This window comes from Trichechus manatus, unplaced genomic scaffold, assembly GCF_000243295.1.
Source record: "Trichechus manatus latirostris isolate Lorelei unplaced genomic scaffold, TriManLat1.0 scaffold00060, whole genome shotgun sequence".
NCBI classification, from domain to species: domain Eukaryota; kingdom Metazoa; phylum Chordata; class Mammalia; order Sirenia; family Trichechidae; genus Trichechus; species Trichechus manatus.
In genome coordinates, this window is record NW_004443996.1 from 11,967,660 (window position 1) to 11,990,514 (window position 22,855).

Consider the following 22,855-nt stretch of genomic DNA (forward strand, 5'->3'; position numbering starts at 1 on the left):
CTGAGCTATGGCATGTTGTAGAAGTGAACAAATAATCCAGTTTATGAAAAAGACCAATTCAATGAAAAAGTCCATGCAGAAGAAAACAGTCTCATAATGGTGATCAAAGAATCTTCGTAAAGATTCTTGGTCAAAAGGGGAAGTATGAAAGAGCACTCTGAAACTGAGGCACTTGGCATAACTAAAATGGCTGACACAAGTCTGGATTGGACTTCAATTTGTTTTAAACCCCTGCTGTTGCTTGTAAAGTATGAGCACCACTTTCGGGTAAACAAGTCTTGTTTTGCAAACAAATGTGGTTTTTGCTTGCTTAACTATGATTCCAGGAAGTGTGTGCAGACTGTTCTTGGAAAAAAAAATGCTTGCCCTCAGGAAGAATGCGTTTGAAAATAGATTAACTGATATGAAGAAAAATCTGTTTTGTTGCTGCTGTCACGCTAGCCTTCTTGTATAAAAAATTCTGCATTCTTTTGTGAATGTTGGAGTACTTCGTAATTTTACTCAGTGCTGCCCAACTCAAGTTATATTCCTCAATAAACTCTATCATTTCTCTCCATACAGAGTTAGTGATGTTTACACTTTGGACAATAGCAATCATCACTAACATACTCTAACTTTTTTACTTATTCATTTTGTTTTTATTTATTTCTTTTTCCTTACTAAAATGTAAAGTCCATGAAGACAGGGATTCTTTGTGTTTTGTTTACTTGCTATATGTCCATAGCCAATAGCTATGCTAGACACAGAATAAATGCTCAGTATTTGTTGAATAAATTAATTCCAGGAAATTAATAACTGACCATAAAGTCAGCATATGCAAAGTTAAAATTATCATCTCTCCCAACTTTAAATTAGATTCGACTCCAGACTTACTTATTGCTATCCATTTCATCACTATTTTCCTAGACAGCCTGCCTCAAAGTCTTAGAAACATTGACTCCGTCTCACTTATTTTTCACTTTCAAACAGATTCCTAACTGGGGAGATAGCATACTATGGTGGAAATCATGTACGTTTAAGAGTCAGAAATATTCCTTCAAATAATGGCTATGTGACTTTGGGTACTGTAAAGAAAAATACAAATTAAAAATAAGTTTTAATTCTCCCTGTTAAAAATAAAGGAACAGGTTCCTCTCCTCTCCTGTTGTTTTAGAATTCACATTAGATAACCTCTAATTATAAATTATTTCTTTGTCTCTTTAAAAAGTATGCAAATCTAAGCGGTCTTCTCAAAGATCTGACAGCTATGTTTTTGAAATGCAACTTCAGGTGAATCTCCCCTGCCTTCCTGTTTCCTAGAGGGAGATTAGCATAAACTCAGGTAGCCCAACCTTATCTCTAGGCCAAAAAGATGAGAAAATTAACAATTATCTTGAAACTTTTAATGTAATGGATTGTAATATCTTAGCTATATAACCCGTTACCATTGAGTCAATTCCAACTCATAGCTACCCCATAGGACAGAGTAGAAGTGCCCCATAGGGTTTCAAGGCTGTAATCTTTATGGAAGCAGACTGCCACATCTTTCTCCTGTGGAGTGGCTGGTGAGTTCCAACCAGGGACCCTTTGGTTAACAGCCGAGCACTTAACCATTACAGCACCAGGGTTCTTAGCAATATAATGGTTAAGATTCCTTCCTGTCTTTGCAATCTCTTTAGCGTACTGCCTGTAATGTAACACATTCTAGTTTAATGCTTATTGAATAATAAAACTTTTCTTTCTCTTTTATTTTTGTGGAGAGTTTTGCTGGACTGGGAGTAGATTTTGTTTTTAGTAATTTTCCCCAACAATACTTCACTAAATTTCACTGATCCTTAATTTTTTCATTGGTAAATTGAGAATATTCATAATACTTAACCTATGAGTCAATATGAGAATTAAATGAACTAAATTATGTAATGCGTTTAGCATAGAGCCTGGTACATAGTAAGTGCTCAGTAAACATTAGCTATTGTAACTGATATCATTACTTTCTGCAACTGCATTATCTCTCTTATCCATTTCCCCTTTTTAAATTTGCATTGTCTCTAATGCAGTTCAGATCATCATTACTTAATTTGTCTCCTTATCTCTTATTTCCTCCCATTCCGTTCTATATAATGCTGTCAGATAATATTTTTCTAAGATGAGCTCTTATCATTTGCTCTTTAAAAAGCATGAATGGCTCCCTGTTGCCTAACAAATCGGAAATTACATGATCTGTCAGTCAATGGCTCCCATAATACAGTGCCATCTACCTTTAGAGCTTTGTCTCCCACTACTCCCCTAACATGCCCAGCAGTCCAGCCAAACTGAGCTTCTTACTCCTCAAACTGACTCGTTTTTTTCTACAAACAGTATTTGCTCATTGTCTTAGACTGAATTCTCTAGAGAAGCAAAACCAATGATATATATATAGAGAGAGAGAGAGATTTATATCAAGGAAATGGTTCACGTGGTTGTAGAGGCTGGAAAGTCCCAAGTCCATGGGTCAGACATCAGGCTGGAGCCTTCTCTTGACTTATGTAACTGCAGGAGCTGACAAACCCAAGTTTGCAAGTCATACAGCAGGCTGCTGGCTCACAGGCTGCAGAGGCTGATGAATCCAAGATAGGCAGGTAAAACAGCAGGCTCAAGTCCAAAGAGACAGAAGTCATATGACTATGAGCCAGATGCAGGATCCAGAGCAGAGCAAAAGCCAGTGAGCTTTGCCAGAAAGTCCATGTATATTAGATGTAGGCCACACCCCCAAGGAAATTTTCTTTCAACTAATTGGTTACTAATAGCAGATCTCATCATGGAAGTGATTACATCACTGCATAACTGACAAACTACATTACAACTGCCAAACCAGTGAGAATCATGACCCAGCCAAGTTAGCACACAATTTTAACCATCACAGTCGACCCCTTGTCAACTTGGCACCTGTACCCATCTCCTTAAACCATACATAATATCTAAATAAAGACAATTATAAAGTCATACTTGATTCTAACATGATATAACCAAAACACATACAACCGAAAATGCATTAGTTCTGTTTACACATTATATTTTATAAGTGAAGAAAACAAAAATACATATAAGGAATATAAAGCAGAAATACTCATAACAATTACAGTCCTCATTTCTGCAACTGGTCAAGTGGTCATAGCTGGTATTTAGAATTACCTTCTTCCACTACCCATTTGGTATTACCTTATCCTCAACAAATACCTCACCTAATCGTGGTTCTTTGCCTGATGGGGTGACCCAAACCTGCATCCCGAAGAATCTGGGCTATTAGTAGTCATGTCGGAATTGGATTGCTGTAGTTTTCCATTGACTTTAACCACAGGGCATGATAGTACTAAGAGATGCCCTAAGGAAACTCCTACATTCCGGAAATACTCTTCTTAACCTCCATTATGTAATATCAATATGATTTTCTCTTGGTAATCAAGATCAGTCACACCAGCCAGTATGGTAACTCCCTTCTTTGCCCATTGATCCAGAGGCATAAGGAGTCCAATGTACCGGGAGGCATTCTTAACTTCCAGCTTAATGGAATCGGTGATGTGTCTCCAGGTGAGAAAATTCCTCCCTTTGGAACTAAGACCTCTAGACCCACAGAGCATAGGGTTGTGGGGACAGGAAGCAAAAATTTTGAGAGTGGGTCACTTAGAGTAATAGTGAGTTGTGTCACCCACATTCCCACACCTTGATTCCTGGACCCATGAATCCTGACTACGGAAGACACAGCATCATATATTGGAGGCTGGTTTAGAGCATATACAGCCTTCTGGAGAACATTTCCCCAACCCTGCAAGGTATTGCCACCTAGCTGGTGTTGTAACTGAGTCTTTAGAAGGCCATTCCATCATTCTGTCAAGCGATGCTGTGTGGGATCAAGCCAGCTGCTTCAGGATGGTGAGGAACATGGTTAGACCAGTGAATTCCATGAGCATAGGCCCATTGATGCACTTCATTTTCTTTGAAGTGAGTTCCTTATTCCGAGGTGATGCTGTGTGAGATACCATGGTGGTGGATAAGGCATTCTCTAAGTCATGGATGGTAGTTTTGGCAGAAGCATTGCGTGCAGGGAAGGCAAATCCATATCCAGAGTGTCTATTCCAGTAAGAAGAAAACGCTGCCCTTTCCACGATGGAAGTGGTCCAATGTTATCAACTGGCCACCAGGTTTCTGGTTGATCACTTAGAGAAATTGTGCCATATTGGGGACTCAGTGTTGGTCTCTGCTGCTGGCAGATTGGACACTCAGCAGCGGCCTTAGCCAAGTCAGCCTTGGTGAGTGGAAGTCCATGATACTGAACTCATGCATAAACTCCATCCTGGCCACCATGGCCACTTTGTCCATGAGCCCATTGGGCAATGACAGGAGTGGCTGAGGAAAGAGAATAACTGTTTTCCTGGTTTCCTTTATTGTTAGAATCCTCCTTTGCTGAGGTCACCCTTTAGTGAGAATTCACATGAGACAAAAATATCTTCTCTTCTTTGACCCATTCAAAGAGGTCTATCCACATAACTCTTCTTCACACCTCTTTGTCTCCAATCTTCCAATCATGTCACTTCCAAGTCCCAGACCATCCACCAAAACTATTGGCCACAACCCATGAGTCAGTTTACAATCACACATCTGGCCATTTCTCCTTCCAAGCAAAGTGAGCAACTAGGTGCACTGCTCGAAGTTCTACCCATTGGGAGGGTCTCCCTTCACCACTGCCCTTCAGGGAGATCCCAGAAAGGGGCTGCAGTGCTGCCACTGTCCACTTTCGAGTGGTTCCTGCAGATCACGCAGAACCATCTATAAATAGGCACGAGTTTTCTCTTCCTCCATCAACTTATCATAAGGAACTCACCATGAGGCCATAAGTGCAGACTGGGAGATGAAAGGTAGTGTGACAGAGTGGAGACCATGGGCATTTGGGCCACTTCCCCATGCAACTTACTTGTGCCTTTAGGTCCTGCTTGGGCCTGATCTCATATATACCACACCTATTTAATAATGGAGTGCCACAGTGCACCTCTGATTTTATGGCTTTGTAGGCCAGACAACACCCAGTCATGATGGGCTGCTCAGGCCACATGGTGACTTGGCGGCCCATGGTTAAACATTCAGTCTTTACTAAGGCCCAGTAATAAGCCAAAAGATGTTTCTCAAAAGGAGAATAGTTATCTGCAGAGGATGGCTGGACTTTGCTCCAAAATCCTAAGGGTATATGCTGTGATTCACTAATAGGGACCTGCCAAAGACTTCAAACAGTATCTCTATCTGCCACTGACACTTTAATCACCATTGGCTCAGCCAGATCATATGGTCCAAGTGGCAGAGCAGCTTGCACAGCAGCCTGAACCTGTTGCAGAGCTTTCTCTTGCTCTAGGCCCTAATCAAAACTAGTAGCTTTTTGAGTCACTTGATAAATAGGCTGGGGTAGCACACCTAAATGAGGGATATGTTGCCTCCAAAATCCAAAGAAGCCCACTAGGCATCGTGCCTCCTTTTTAGTTGTGGGATGATCCAGATACAATAATCTGTCTTTCACTTTAGAAGGAAAATCTAGACATGCTCCAAACCACTGGACCCCTAAAATTTCACTGAGGTGGAAGGTGCCTGAAATTTTGTGGGATTAATTTCCCACCTTCTAGCATGAAAATTTTCTACCAATAAGTCCAGAGTCATTGACACTTCTTTCCTACCAGGTCTTATCAGCATAATGTCATTAATGTAATGGACCACTGTTATGTCTTGTGGAAAAGAAAGGTAATCAAGGTCCCTGCAGCCTAAATTATGACATAGGGCTGGAGAGATGATATATTTTCAATTATGTAGTCTGGAACTGGGGGAATCACTACAGGATGGGTTTGGGGACACACTGGACCCCTTGCGAGATGAACCTCAGCTAAGACTCCATTAATACCCTGACGCTATATGCTCCCCCCCACTCTGACTGGTGGGTCACAGTGACATTTTGGGTCTCTCGGAATTAGTGTCAGTTCACAGTCAGTATCAAGTAATCCCCGATAAGTCTGATTATATATTTTTCCCCAATGAACAGTCTGTCATGGATTGAATTGTGTCTCCCCAAAATATGTGTCAACTTGGTTAGGCCATGATCCCCAGTATTGTGTGGTTGTCCTCCATTTTGTGATTGTAATTTTATGTTACAGAAAATTAGGGTGAGATTATAACACCCTTACTAAGGTCACTTCCATGATCTAATGTAAAGGGAGTTTCCCTGGGGTGTGGCCTGCACCACCTTTTATCTTACAAGAGATAAAAGGAAAAGGAAGCAAGCAAAGAGGGGGGACCTCATACCATCAAGAAAGAAGCACCAGTAGAAGAACGAATCCTTTGGACACAGGGATCCTGCACAGAGAAGCTCCTAGTCCAGGGGAAGATTGATGAGAAGGACCTTCCTCCAGAGCCAATACAGAGAGAAAGCCTTCCCCTAGAGCTGATGCCCTGAATTGGGACTTCTAGCCTACTAGACTGTGAGAAAATAAATTTCTCCTTGTTAAAGCCATCCGCTTGTGGTATTTCTGTTATAGCAGCACTCGATGACTAAGACACAGTCATTCTCGTAAAAGGCCATATATCCCTTTGGAAAAGGCTGGGAGAAAGATTAACAGTATACATTTTTGGAAGTGTAGTGGGTCGCTCCTCAAAGAGACCTGGCCTCCCCTTTATTCAAGGGGTTGTGTGTCTGTAACCTGGCTCAAGTCTGGGAATTCATTGAGGGGCTGTAACTTTCTATTCTGGGGACTTGAGTTAGACTTCTGTTCACTTGACCTAGAATTCTTCCACTTGTACAGACTAAATAAGTATTTAGTAGATTCTCCATGTATTTCACTCCTATAGACACCGTGATTAAGTATCCAACGCCATAAGTCCATATGAGTCAGACTAGTCTGATTACTGCTTTGACTGTGCTATTTATTACAGGAACCACGCCCACCTTGTCTTTGTCAATTGAGTGCAGCCACTTGGTTCCTACCACCATGGGGTTCAATCAGCCCCATTGTATTTACATGTCTTAATTTAGTTAAGGCAGCTCCCACTGTCAAATCTGACTTACATAAAATAGCAATCACAACAGTCTTCAAGAATTCTGGGGCTCCCTTCATAAGTTTGTTCCTCACCGTTGTGGTAAAAGGCATGTCCTCTGGGTACTCCATATGTGGGACTGAGAGTCTAATCTGATAAATCCAGTCTAACATGTCAATTTTCCTAAGCCTTTGGATACCTTCTTCCACAGTATATCAACGCAGGTCTGGTTCTCAACTTGATTTAGTGTAAACCACTGCATTATCCAAGCTTCAGCAACCCGACGAAATAAGCTATTTGATCCTTTCCTAACCTCTCGAGTTGAAACATTAAATGAAGAATCTGTGCTTAGTGGGCCCATAGCAATAAACTAATACTGATCCAACTTTATGTTCATTGCACCATTATTCCACACCCTTAATAGTCATTCCCACACATATTCCCCCGGATTCTGTTTGTACATATTAGAAAAGTCAAGCAGCTCTTTTAGAGTGTAGCGTACCTCTTCCTGGGTCACACTTTGTCCTGCAACTTTAGGGCTTGCTAGGACTTAAGCCTATTTATAGGTCTAGAAGTAAAAATGAGTGGTAGGGATGTATTTTGAGAACATTCAGCAATGTTCTGCAATGCCCTAGGCAATGACACAGAATCTAGCCCAGGTGATATCTCAAACAAAGCCTCTTCAGACACAGCTGGGTTAGTCTCATCAGACAGGTGTGGAGGGGCTAATGGTTTTGTTGGCAGGAATGATTTGACAGAGTTTAGGGGCTTAGTGTCCCCAGCTTCCTGATTATCTGCCCATATGTCCCAATCCCAAGTTTGAGGGTCCCATTTCTTCCCAATCAATGCCCTCACTTTAGTTCAGACACCATTCGAGGTTGGGAATTCAATTGGCATAATTCAGGCACTCTTAGGATAAGACTCTGGGTTTGGTTTTTGGCAATATCAGCTCTGTGACTAATAGAAATAAGTCTTTCAAGGCACAAGCGGCAACTTTTAGGTCATTTATGTGGTGCTTGAGGTTTGACTCCTAATCCATGAGCTCATCTCTTTCAGCGCTTTGTCTAGAGAAAGTAGAACCAAGCAACCAGCTTCTTTATACTTCTCATTCTGACAAAATTGTAGAAAGTATCAAACGTGTGATCACCCGGAGCCTTGCCTCTCACCAATACTTGATATATTGGTGGTGATGTTTTGTGTATTTCTATTGCGACTTCATGCCCTGGATTAGCAGTGCCCTCTTTACTACTGGAAGCAGAGTCATCAAAATCTTTAAGACTAACCAGACTTGAGAATCAATTTAGAAAACTCTTTCTTACAATTTTGTTTCTCTAGAACCACTCTCAGTACTAAATGTCTTAGGCTGGATTTTCTAGAGAATCTTCTCCTGACTCACGTAGCAGGAGGGGCTGATGACTACAAGATTGGCAGGTAAGATGATAGGCTTCTGGCTCAAGTCCAAAGAATGAGAGGCCATATGATGATGAGTCGGATGCAGGATCCAGAGCATAGAAAAAGCTAGTGAGCTTTGCCAGAAAGTCCATATATATACTGAATGCAGGCCACACCCCCAAATAAACTCCCTTTCAACTGATTGGCTGCTCATAGCAGATCTTATCATGGAGGTAATTACATCATTACATAACTACTAAACTACATCATAACTGCCAAATCATTGAGAATCATGGCCCAGCCAAGTTGTCACATAACCTTAATCATCACATTCATTCTGCTACCTGAGCCTAGAATATCTTATTTTTTGCCTGTTAATCCTATATATTTCTAAAGGTCCTTCTCAAATTTACTGCTCTTCGTGAAAACTTTTGTGGTTAACTCCACACTGTTATGCTAGCTCCTTTGTTTTAACCCCATTTATACCTCTCTTAAAGTACTTAATTTCTTCAATATTTGGTATAGTAATTTGTGTCCATGTCTTATTTCTGTTCCCACTTCCCACCCCCAGTCCACAATATCCCCCTATGACTAGACCAGAAACTCCTTAAAGTCAAGGGTTGGATCTTATACACCTTTATATCCCCTGGATCACCTAATGACATGCTTGGAACATAGTGGTTTCTTCGAATATGCACTCAAAAAATTTTTACGTATTCAGCATCTACAACTTGCCAGGCACTTAAAGCCAAGACTGTCTTCCCAAAATATGTGTTTTCCCTGTTGGTCATTCACTCAATGGCCACATTCTAATCAATTTTCATCTAGCCTTGAACATTGAAGTGCTCCTGAATAGGACATCTCCCTTAATATTCCTCTGGCTACCTTCTGGGAGAGCTGATGCTGTTTTCCCTTTACTTACCCGTTGCCATTGAGCTGCTTCTGACTCATAGCCACCCTATATGGCAGAGTAGAACTGTCCCATGAAGTTTCCAAGGCTGTAATCTTTACAGAAGCAGACTACCACATCTTCTGTGACTGGCTGGTGGATTCAAATTGCTGACCTGATGTAGGAGGCTTTCAAATGTGAAAAAACTCCTAGACAGCTCTGTGCCATCATGATTATAAGCAGTCCTTTATCTAAGGGTAATGGAGACAAAAGATGGAACAAATTTTTCTTGCTTCAAGAACCTAACCCTCCTCAATTGCACTTATTTCCTTGGTACAATTCTTCCTTGAAAGAAAAGAAGAAAAGAAAAAATGAACTGATGCCCTGAATTCAGCATACAAAGTTTCTAACAATCTATAGGTCAAAAACTATCTCATATGAATTTCTGTTCAAATGAATCTGAAGAGTCACTTAATTTTACTTAATATATGATTCAAGAGTATTTTCCAGCAATATTATATGTTTGAATTTCTAGAAACACACTACCTACCTAAACTAACACAAAGTGAGAAAGAAAATCTGAACAGACCCGTAACAAGAGAAGACATCAAAGAGGTAATTAAAAAAACTCCCAACAAAAACAACAAAAGCCCTGGCCCAGACAGCTTCACTGGAGAATTCTACCAAACATTAGGAGAAGAGCTCACACCAGCAATACTCAAACTCTTTCAGAGCATAGAAAAGGAAAAAATACTCTCAATTTCATTATATGAAGCCAGCGTAATGGTGATACAAAAGCCAGGCAAAGACATCACACAAAAAGAAAATTACAGACTAATGTCTCTCATGAAAATAGATGCAAAAATTCTCAAAAAAAAATTCTAGCCAATAGAATTCAGCATCATATCAAAAAAATAATACACCAAGACAAGGTAAGATTTTTACCAGGTATGCAAGGATGGTTCAACATGAGAAAATCAATCAGTGTAATCCACCACTTAAATAGAACAAAAGAAAAGAATCACATGATCATCTTAATCGACCCAGAAAAGGCATTCGATAAAGTCTAACACCCATTCCTGATTAAAAACTCTCAATAAAATAGGAACAGAAGGGGAATTCCTCAGTATAATAGAGCTTCTTTATAAAATTAACAGCCAACATCATTCATAATGGAGAGAGGTTGAAAGCATTCCCCCTGAGAACGGGAAAAAGACAAGGATGCCCTTTATCACCACTTCTATTTAACATTGCGCTAGAAGTCCTAGCTAGAGTAAGAAGAAAAGAAAAAGAAATAAAGAGCATCCAAATGGGATAGGAAGAGGTAAAACTATCCCTATTATCAAATAATATGATCCTATACATAAAGAACCCCAAAGATTCCACAAGAAAAGTACTGGAACTAATAGAAAGATTCAGCAGAGTAGCAGGATATAAGATCAACATTAAAAAAAATCTGTTGGATTCCTATACACCATCAAAGAGAACTTCAAAATGGAAAATAGTACCATTTATAATAGCCCCTAAAAATATAAAATACATAGGAATAAATCTAACCAGGGACATAAAAGACCTATATAGAGAAAACTACAAAACATTATTGCAAGAAACCTACAAAAATGGAAAAAGATACCATGTTCATGGATAGGAAGACTAAAAATTGTGAAATTTTCAATACTCCATCCCACTTTGGTGAGTAGCGTCTGGGTCTTAAAAGCTTGCAAGCAGCCATCAAAGATACATCTGTTGGTCCCATCTCATCTGGAGCAAAGGAGAATGAAGAAAACCAAAGACATAAGAAAATATTAGCCCAAAAGACTAAAGCACCACATGAACCAGAGACTCCACCAGCCTGAGATCTGAAGAACTAGATGATGCACTGCTACCACCAGCGATTGCTCTGACATGGATCACAGCAGAGAGTTCTGGGCATAACAAGAGAAAAATGTAGAATAGAATTCAAATTCATGAAAAAAAACCAAACAAACAAAAAAGAAAAGACTTATGGCTCTGACATAGACTGGAGAAATCCCCAAGACTATGGCCCCTGGACAGTCTGCTAACCCAGAATTGAAACCATTTCTGAACCCACTTTTAGGCAAAGACTAGACAGGCCTATAAAACAAAAAAGTAACAGATGTGAGGGACGTGCTTCTTAGTTCAATCAAATACATGAGACCAAATGGAAAACTCCAGTCAAAAAGCAAGATGAGAAGGCAGGAAGGGACGTATGGACACAAGGAACCCGAAGTGGAAAGGGGGAGCATTCTGTCACTTTGTGAGGATTGCAAGACTGTAACCAATATAAAAAAAAAAAAACTTCTGAATAAGAAATTAACTTGACCTGTAAACGTTAACCTATAGCATGATAAAAAAAACAAAACCCCAAAAAAGGTTTACACACGGAAAAAAAACAAAACCTTTGATGCTTACAAGGGAGAGGAGAGGTGAAGAGGAGAAATCACTAACTAGATAGTAGTAGACAAGTGTTAACTTTGATGAAGGGAAAAGCAACACACACTATAGGGGAAGTCAGCACAACTTGACCAAGGCAAAGCCATAGAAGCTTCCTAGACACATCTAAACACCTTGAAGTGCTGAGTTATGGAGGCTGAGGGCTGGGAATAATGGTCTCAGGGGACATCTAGGTCAATTAGCATAACATAGTTCATAAAGAAAATGTTCTACATCCTACTTTGGTGAGTAGAGTCTGGAGTCTTAAAAGCTTGCAAGCGGCCAGCTAATATACATCTATTGGTCTCTTCACGTTGAGAACAAAGGAGAATGAAGAAAACCAAAGACACAAGGAAAATATTACTCCAAAAGACTAATGGACCACATGAACCATACTCTCCACAAGCCTGAGCCAGAAGAACTAGATTGTGCCCTGCTCTCACCACTAACTGCTCTGACAGGGATCACAATAGAAGGTCCCGGGCAGAGGAGGGGGAAAATGCAGAAGAAAATTCAAATTTCCAAAAAAAAAAAAAAAAAAGGAAAACAGAAAAGACCAGACTTACTGGCCTGTCAGAGACCGGAGGAACTCCCGAGACTATGACCTCAGACACCCTGCTAACTCAGAACTGAAAGCATTCCTGAAGCCCACCTTTCAGCCAAAGATTAGACAGGCGTATAAAACAAACAGCACACGTGAGGAATGTGTTTCTTAGTTCAATAAAGTATATGAGACCAAATGGGTAATACTTGCCCAGAAGCAAAGAAGAGAAGGAAGGAAGGGACAGAAGAACTGGAAGAAGGGACACAGAGAACCTGGGGTGGAAAAGGAGAGGGGGAGAGTGCTGAAACTTTTCAGGGACTGCAACCAATCTCACAAAACAATTTGTGTATAAATTTTTGAATGAGAAAAGTTTTTGAGCTGTAAGTTTTCACTTAAAACACAATAAAATTTTAAAAAATGTATATTTTGTGTTTGTTTTCTTATCCAGACAAAACCTAATTCAAATGAATATTAAGGATGTGTGTCATTTTGCTAAGACTTGCTCTGAGCAAACTGCTTTTATCTATGAAGATGTTAATTGACAACATCTTAAGAGTTCCCCCATTAAATTGGGTATCCATATTTCAATAAAGGAAACTCAATGAATAAAAATATTAGATTACTGAAATGACCTAATTGCTAATGGTGGTCTTCGAGAGACAGTAGGACCAAGTAGAAATGCTTTCTGGGGTATGGAGCCCTGCTCAGTAGCCATGCAATCACAGGCCATAGGCAAGTACTTGCTCAAAAGTCAACTTTCATTTAGAGTGTTGGTTAGGTACACAAGAAAAAGCAGGCCTAGTGCTGCAAGTGCCTGAAAATGATGTGGGGCTGGATAAGCTATGTGCATTTGTGTGGGGAGCAATTGTAAAAGCATGAGGCATGAGTAATTACAAATAGAAGAGAACAGAAGAATTTCTTACTGGTTGTGATCAGCAAACATGATGAACCTCATGGATTTTTTTTTACTTTTGAATATCTTCAAATTCAAATAGCTTACAGTTTTTCCAGGAAGCCTGTTCAGCAGCAAACTGCATGTAGGTAAAGAACTGACTACTGGGCAATAAGCAAATATTTTGGGAAGTTGTTACCCAGTTAATGCTCCAAGGGAGTTAACTAGGGAGTTCACTATGTCTACCCTACTGAATGTTCCACTAGAACTATTATTTTAAAGAGAGGTCTTCTGCCTGATTGTCACATACAATCAGTTTTCCAACTTCTCTTATCTTTGATGCCTTCTATGATTCTCCCATAGGTCAGCTTCATGAAGAAAGGAAACGTGTGTGGACAGACAATGCGGTTATTGTCGAACACTGCCATTTTGCCAGGCACTTCTTCAACTTAGCTGAGTCTAAATGTCCCTGCTGAGATCTAAAGCACATTTCCTCTTCAGTAGACAGTGCATTGTGTTCCTGTGCTCTGCGTAGTATTCTTTCAGTTATTTGGAGACAGCTTCACATCAAAAGTGAATAATGCCTGGTCACATTGCCTTTCCTCAGATATCCTAGTTTGCAATCATTTCATATCCTGGAGACAAGAGCACACCAGGTGGTATTGAAAACGAGTAGTCCTAGAGGTTATTGAAACCTGTACTGAGAATTAACAGGTACTTTAGCTGCTATCCACTTCCTTATCCCTACCATCCATAAAAAATTAGGTTTTTTTTTCTTACATAGCTCCCACCTTCCAGAGGCTTGTTCTTAGTCATATGATTTACAGGTGTCTAATTTTTTACTTTTCCTTTTATCTTAGTCTGGGTTTCTAAAAATATGATCCCTGGACTAACTGGAGTGCTTGTTTAAAATGCGTATTCTCAGATGGTCTGAATCTTAATTGTTAAAGTGTGAACCCAAGATATCTATGTTTTAACAAGTACCAAATCTGAGAACCATCACTTCCTTGAGTGAAAAAGGCCAATACCAATGTCAACTCAGTAATTTTGTTAAGCTTTATAGGCACACTGGAGTCTTTGCTAGCATTCATTATGCTTTTCTGTCTCCATGACCTGTGTTGATTGATTTTTCCTCTGCTTAAAATTCTCTATCCCAACTTTACCTGTTGAAATCCTGGCTATTTGGCAACCTCTTTTATGTATGCTTCTTGTGATGTTCTCAAATCACCTCACAATTATATGTGTGTCTATAACGCTTTTTACACAATTGTGATGGTTTTATAATGCTTTTAAACACCTATGTATATGTTACTATTATGTATGGTTCTGTAGTGTTTTTATACAGTTATGTTTTTTACATGTTTTTAAACGCCTATGTATAAGTCACTTATATTGTGAAGTTAGAAATAGAGAGTTTCTGAACTTAGAGACATGTACACTTCTATAATGCTCTTTAACCATTAGCTATGTTATTAGAAAGCTGTTCTAATCTTGGAAATAGATAATAGTAGTTCATAAATAACCTCCCTAAATTGGGCTGTCCACCTATACTCTGTGATAATGGAATGTAACATTAATCAACTCTCTGTAAATTGACCTTGAGACAAAACATAAGTACGTCACAAAACAATTTCCATAATTTTCAGTTAATTAAATCTATATATTTACCCTGGCTCATAAATATGCCATACAACAATTCTCTAATTGGCAATAAAGCATAATATAAATTTGCAAAACATAAATATGTTATACCACAATTCCTTAATTGGCAATAAAACATTAATGCCAATTATGGTTAAACACGACAGCAGCTAACCTTTATCTTTCAAAGTCAAGGTGAAGGAATAGTATATAAGCCAAAGACTTCGGCTCACTTACTGGAGCAGAAGAGAGAGGCAAAAGGTCTCTTTGATTCTTGCTTCCTCTAAAGACACCTTATATGACTCCCCCATAGGTCCTGCTGAGATACTGCCTGCCACAACTGATCTTGGGCCCTAGCTACGGGGGACCTCCTCTGACTTTAAGGGGTGCTCAGTATTCCACCTTAAGACCATTCATTATAGGTAAAAGCCTGAAGTCTAAAGATGTGGACTGTAACCATTAAACTAACATTGTAATCGTTAGTTCTGTTTCTCCAGTGCTAAATGAATGTCTTGAGGTCTTACTTGCATGTCTTGTCATAACTACCTTACAATAAACTAAATGAGTTCATGCATGACAAATCTAAACATTTCTTTAATTTTTAAGATTAAATCCTCCAGGACAGCCTCTATCAAAATGCTACCTTCTTCACAAAGGTTTTCATTATCCCCTGCATAGTTATGATCATACCCTCCTGTGAACTCTCTTCACAGTTTGTTTGTATTAGAAATATGCTTCTTTCTTATCCATTCCACAAAATTATGATCTCCTTACAAGAAAAGACAGTGTTTTAGTGACCTTTATAAACCTTTAACCCTTAAGTGTCCAGCTGCCTCGCATGTAGCAAGAACTCAATTAGATTCAACTAAGTTTATTGAGAATCTAGATCAGAACTTAATATAACTGAAAGACCTCCTTATGTCTCATATATACTATGTTCTTTTATAAACAATTTGAAGACAGCTCCATTTTGTTGACTATTGTTTAACTTGTGATTTATAATGACTCTCAAGTCTTTGTTATTTATTCATGGTTGAAACTACTGAAAGTTCATTATGTTTAGAAACTATGGAATGGGAATGGGTTTTGCTGTGTATATTTTAACCAAAAATAAAATAAAATATTAAAAAAAAGCTCATCACAGACCTCAAGATCACAAAAAACGAAGCAAAACAACAAAACACTTTTGATAGGTGCTATAAAACACTGAGCAGACCTCTTAGAATTACAAGTAACCAAATATCTGCTATCAGTGTCCCTTGCTCTTACCACTCTGGGTTTGTATTTTCAAATTTTCTTTTTCAATGATAAGCCATCATTTTAAGAAGTTCCATTTTACATGGTAAAATTCAAACATTTTCACTCTGTAGAAGTGATGAGAAGATCCCAAGTTACGTTACTGTGGAAAACTGTACGCATTTCCTGTTCTCAGTTCTAATAGGGCTGTGGGGACTTTTCCTCAGCATTTCTGAATGTTCATCTTGTGTCTTATACCAGACATGAGCATTTGGACAAGAAGGAGGATGGTTTTTAGGAAAGTTATGAGCTTCCAAGCTTACAGAAAATAAAATAAGGTCCAAGATAATCAGATCTTTCTGGCCCTTTTTTACTTTTCTGGAGACCTCCTCTTGCAATTTTCCCTTTGAGAACGTGCCCTATCCAGTGCTTCACAGGATTAATAGGCTGCAAAAGTGGAGGAGTAAACCATCCTTATGGGGTCTAGTAAAAAGAGCAAGGGTGGAGTGGAAAATAAAACCAATTTCCAGGGCTTCATCCCGGGGCTGGCCATGAATTTAAACGTAGGTGGCTACCTAATGTGGCATGATTTCAAGAGGACAAGAAGGTCTCCTTTAAGAAAAATTGGACAACATTCTTTCCCACCAGCTGGCTGGGGTCTGAACTCCTTTATCTTAAGGATAAACCTTTTTCCCTGTAGACAGAGTTTAGAATTGGAATGCCAGACTCCCACCTTTAAAGCTGCAGCCCAGGAACTTAAGTCTGCCATCTTTCTTGAGGAACGCCATTGCCCCACACAGACTCAGATCTGTGGAGCACGTGTAATGGACCCCAGAACTTTTGCATTTTTTTGCTTTTCAGCTGAGTTACTGTATCAGCTATTTCAGGTTGTGTTTAGTTGTTTTTTGGGTACCACTCGCATACTTATTTGTGTTTTACTTATATTTTGGAGCTATTTTTTCCACATGAAGTTATCCAAAATCTATAGCACTTTGTTTTAAAGAGCAAATGGGTAATATCAAAGCTTCTAGGCATACACTGAGTCTTCAAAAACCACAGAAAAAATTCTGATGGAAAATTATTTAAAATTTAAGATATTTACAAGTAAAATACAAACAGCACAAAAGGAATAATTTAGCCTTTAAATAATACCCAAGAAACCCTTGAAATCCCAAGAGCTAGGCAATCAATCTAAAATATGGAACTCTCATTCTTGAATTTGAAATAATCAATGCTGTCCTGAGACCAGGCTTTAAGGACATATAAGAGAGAGGTACAAGACACTGAAAACCACTATCCCAGATGATTGAATACAGGCCTCCCCTAGTGGCAGTGTTTTGTCTTTTGCTGTACCTTTCCTATTTTCTGGATCTTGATAACATGTCTTCTCTCATACTCCAAACGAATAGGATTCTGCTTGGTTACTCCTCAATCTTTACCATGTTTTCTGTGCTTGAAAATTGGATCCCACAAATCAGAGAAGACTCTGGCAGAGTACCTTTTGTCCCTCGCTGCAGAAAAAAATGCCTTCGAAATCCCTGAGGAGTGACCACATGCCGGGAACCAGTACTATAGTACTACACTTCTCCTTCCAGCAATATAAGCTTCCGATTAGTAGGAGCAAACAGAGTCTTCTGGCAACCCTTGCCTCTTAAAGGCATCTTTCTAGTTACTGAAACTGGAATGTAATAAAAAATGAAGATGACTGGGCTCCCTAGTTAATCTTCCATCAATGATGGCTACTCTGTGACCATACATGTCCCCTGGCTTAGGTGGAAGCAGAGCGGGTGGCACATCATTGCTAATGCATCTCCTTCTGAGCCTCTTTTTCCTTTGGAAACCACCACATTTGAGAAAAGATCTATAATGGTAAAGGGTTAGGGAAGTAAGTGTTCTTTGCCTTGGATTCATCATCAAAAGAAAGGTACAGGGATGAGATGGGGTAGAATCCTAGGTTAATTTCAATGATTCTGCTGCCAAACCTATTGAACCCATGATCCAAGAGGTCAGGTAATAACATACTCATTCGGAGGACACTCCACTTCAAGTATGGGGATAAGGATGCCCCAGTGTGATGGTTAATGCTATGTATCAACTTGGCTAAGCTACGATTCTCAGTAGTCTGGCAAATATTGGACTGGGTGTTCTTCCATAACGTAATGTAATATAATCATCTTCCATGATGTGATCTGATGTGATCAGCCAAGCAGTTGAAAGGGGAGTTTTCTTCAGAGTGTGGCCTGCCTCCAGGATATAAATGGATGTTCTGGCAAAACTCGCTCTCTCTTTTGACCCTGCACTCTTCTCATCACCTTACTTCCAGTCCTTGGGACATAAGCCTGCAGAAGTCTCCAGCCTGCTGCCTGACCCACAGATTTGGGACTTGCCAGCCCCCACAACTGTGTGAGTGATTTTCTTGAAATCTCTCTCTCTCTCTCTATATATATATATATATATATATTTATATATATATCTCACCGGTTTTGCTCCTCTAGAAAACTCAGACTAAGGCACTCAGGTATGAAACACCATATTATACTCTAGATCCTCATCAGAACTGTTGTCACATCTGTTTAAGATGGTATCATATGTTTTGCTTGAGAGGAGGTAGAAAAAATTGAGTCAGATTAAATCATTTCTTATGGCACCCTCTCTTCTTCCCACATCAATCTTTTAAGTACTAGATTCATAGAGAATCAGAAATTTTGTTTTGACTATGTAGAAAACTACCAACTGCTCAGAGACAAGGCCAAGATGGCAGAATAGTCAGACACTTCCTGTCATCCATCTTACGACAAAAACAAGTGAATTAGTTATATATGACAATCTAGGAACCCTAATAATCAAAAACAAAGCTGAAGAGTCAGACTGAGCAGCAGGGGGAAGGAGAGACAATTCAAAAGCAGCAGAGAAGTAGTGATCATGAGATCACCAGGCCCTGCTAGCTGGAGCTGAGGCAAGCAGCAACATTCAAAGACAAGCCTCACCGCATCGGGTGTAGTCAAGCAGCAGCAAATCTGCACACACCTCCAGAACCAAGTAGTCGACACCAGACCTGCGAATGTTAAGTGCAAGCTTCTAACCTACCGCGCAGGGGCAAAATGACCCCTCCTCCTCCCAGAATTTCACAGTAAAGAAGTGCTTCCTTCCCCTAACTTACCTCCCATGATGCTACGCTCTGACACCAGTCCGGTAGTATTCAACAACTGCCACGTCCCCTAAGCTAGTAACTCAGGGATCTCTGTGCCCACACCAGTCTCATGGCCACTTTGCCCTGCCACCTGCATAAGGGATCCACGGACTTGCAGTGTCCTTCACTCTTCCCAGACCTGTGTGGGATGATTCAAAACCACATGCTTACATTAGCATAAAGCAACAGGGCATACATCTGAACCCAAATTCAACTGCAGCAGCCAAGGGGGAGCTGCAGATTTGCAACATTTGACACCACCCTGTGCCTAAGCAGGGGCTTCACTCACCGACTCCAGGGAAGTGAGGGATGGAAGTACCATCCACTCTATCTAGCCATCCACAACAGGGGTCGGAGAACAAGTGGTGCCTCCAAGTCCCTCCAACCAACAGCACCAGGTACCCAAGGACAGGCTGCAAAACACCCTTACTACGTACTCTAGGGGATAAGGACATGCCGTCCACCTAGGCACCTGGCAGCACTCATCAGCCACCTACCTTGCTCTACACATAGCCCCCTACTGCAGCCACATAACTGTGCCTGCTCCAAACACCCCTATGCAGCTCTGCCCATCTAGGACTGTAGGTGAGAGTCTGCACCACACACTTAGTGACTGACAACATGGACACTTATGCTACACCCTACAAGAAAAATGAATAGACTCCTGGGCTCACACACCTAGTAGCTCTGACCACCTGAAGACAGCATGTGAGAGCTTCAAAGATGCGAACTACCAAAGTAGCTCACACACCAAGGCTACTTGGGCATATCAAAACAAAACAAAAGTTAGGACACAGTAAACATACAATAAATAAATATGATGATTTATTGATGCCTTGGAGAAAACAGTCAATATGAAATCACATAAAGAAGCATGACAAGATGGCTCCAGTAACTGACCAAAATAAAGAACCAGGAAACCTTCCAGAGGAATATAAGGTAATGAAATTACCTGAGAAAGAATTCAAAAGATTAATATACAGAGCTCTGCAAGAGATCAGGAAGGAGATTAGGCAAAATTCAGAACAAGCTGAAGAACACAGACAAAGCTATACAGGAATTCAGGAAAACAGTTCAAGAACAAAATAACAAAATTAGCAGGCTGATAGAAACTACATACAGACAGCAACTAGAAATCCAAAAGATTAACAATAAAATTTCAGAATTAGACAACTCAATAGAAGGTTATAGGAGAAGAATTGAGACACTGGAATCAGCATTAGTGAGACTGAAGATAAATCCCTTGACACCAAACTATTTGAGGAAAAATCAGAAAAAAGAATTTGAAAAAATGAAGAAAGCCTAAGAATTATGTGGGACACTATCAAGAGGAAAAACCTATGAGTGATCAGAGTACCAGAACAGGGGGAATAACAGAAAACACGGAGAGAATTGTTGAAGAATCTCTGGCCGAAAATTTCCATGATATTATGAAAGAAAAAAAGATATCTATCCAAGAAGCTTAACGAACGTCATACAGGCTAGACCCAAAAAGAAAGTCACCAAGACATATCATAATCAAACTTGCTAAAACCAAAGACAAAGATAGAATCTTGAGAGTGACTAGGGATAAACAAAAAAATCACCTATAAAGGAGAACCAATGAGACTAAGCTATGACTACTCAGCAGAAACCATGAAGGAAAAAAAAATTTCCAGCCAAGAATTATATATCCAACAAAACTGTCTCTCAAATACAATGGCAAAATTAGGTCATTTCCAGATAAGCATAAATTAAGGGAATTTGTAAAAACCAAACCAAACTTTCAAGAATTATTAAAGGGGATACTTCAGTTAGAGAAACAATATCAGAAAACAATCCTATACTAGAACACAGGACAGATCAACAAGTTATCAACCCAGATATGGAATTCACAAAAACAAATCAAAGCTAAATGACTGAAAATAGGGAACCAGAGACGTCAATATGTAAATGATGACAACGCCAAAACAAAAAAGAGGGAATAAACAGTATAGTCATAGAACTTCCACATAGTGAGGAAGTTAAGGCATTACCAAGAAATAAAAGATTGGTTTAAATGTAGAAAAATGAAGGTAAATTTCAAAGTAACCACATAAAAAGCTAACAAACCTACCTATCAAAACAAAAAAAAAAGAAGAAAAATATAAAGACTCAGCAAACACAAAATCAACAAGAATGGAAAAGAGGAGGGAGTTCCGGCAAATGGCACTCTAGGCAGAAGCACCACGCTGTCCCTCCACAGCAAAGATCCGAAAAACTAAGCCAAACAGAGAAAACAACAATCCTGAAACCCTAAAACATCAAATGAAGAGATAAAGAACTCAGCCAAGCACCAAATGGAGTGAGAAAACTGACAGAGAACAGACAGCGAGGAGACATTCATGCAGAAGTCTGCTACCAGCTAACGCAGCGCAGATCAACATCTTGGACTCCTATCGGAGACCAGAGAACAGGGGGTACGAGAAAGCAGCCTCACGGAGAGTCCAGCGGGAGACAAAACAACTGGTAATTTCCGATATATGCTTTCCCACCCCGCACCCTTCTTCACCCTGACTCGGGCTCCTCTGCTTCCTGCGGCGACAATCTCTTGACCAGGAAACACCGGCTGCTTGGATTCTACCCACCCGAACGGGCCGGCTCTCTGCGTGCCATTTGTTGGCTGCTGGTGTTGCTTTTTTCAGCTTCTTTTGATTTCTTCCTTACCTCTCACCACCTCCCCCTCCTTTCACTCAAATACCTGGCTCCGTGTGCCATCTTTGCTTCTTCCTGAGGGGCTGCATAGCTCTGGTAATTTGTGATATATGCTTTCCCACTCCCTACCCTTCTTCACCCACACTCAGCCCCTTCTGCTTCCCGCAGACACAGTCTCTTGTCCAAGAAACACCAGCCCGCAATAGCTGGCTCTCTGAGTGCCATTTGTTGGCTGCTAGTGTTGATTTTTTTTCTGCTTCTTTGATTTCTTCCTTATCTCTCACCACCTCCCCCTCCTTTTGCTCAAATACCTGGCTCCCTGCACCATCTTTGCTTCTTCCTGAGGGGCTGTGGAGCTCTGTTCGAGTGTGGAGCTGCTTCCCGGTCTGGGCTGCCATGCTGGTGGGATCCCGGGGCTTTTGTTCGTTTGTTTGTTTTGAATTTTTTTCTTTTCCTTTTCTTGAGTTGGGAGCCCTTTCTGGTCAGGCAGTGCTGCGTGGCAAGGAGACATCCCCCAAGGCTTGCACAGACGTGCAGAGCGATCCCTGAGGGCATTTCTTACTTTTTGTTTTTTTTTTCTGTTTTTTGGGGGGCCTTTATTGTTCTTTTTTTTAAATTTGTTTTGTTTTCTTTTCCCTCTTTTTCACTTTCTGTCTTTCTTCACTTCTCAGTTTCTAGTCTCTCCATATCTTCCTTCTCTTTCTGTTCCATGAATACCTGGCATTGTATACCTCTACGCCTTCTAGCCAGGCTGTACTGCAACACCTGAGAGCAACTTCCCCAGACCTCATAGCTGTACCAGTGGGATCCATGGGAACTTTGTGGTTCTTTAACTTTTCCGATTTTTATTTATTCATTCTTTTCTTTTCTTCCTCTTCACCTTTCTGTTTTTCTCCATTTCATAATCTCTCATCTCTCCAC

The 22,855-nt window shown here is 40.1% G+C and overlaps 1 protein-coding gene across 4 annotated transcripts in view; it reads right to left on the minus strand.

Annotated features, from left to right (window-relative positions):
- The window catches only part of GPR174 (G protein-coupled receptor 174), a 102,737-nt gene that overhangs the window by 37,756 nt on the left and 42,126 nt on the right, over positions 1-22,855 (minus strand). The window contains exon 1 of one of the 4 annotated variants that reach the window (XM_023733610.1): positions 19,059-20,068. The exons of the other annotated variants lie outside the window; for them this stretch is intronic. The gene's annotated coding sequence lies outside the window, so the exon portion shown is untranslated. Of the gene's footprint in view, positions 1-19,058; positions 20,069-22,855 lie in introns of those variants that run through there. 4 annotated transcript variants of the gene reach the window in all.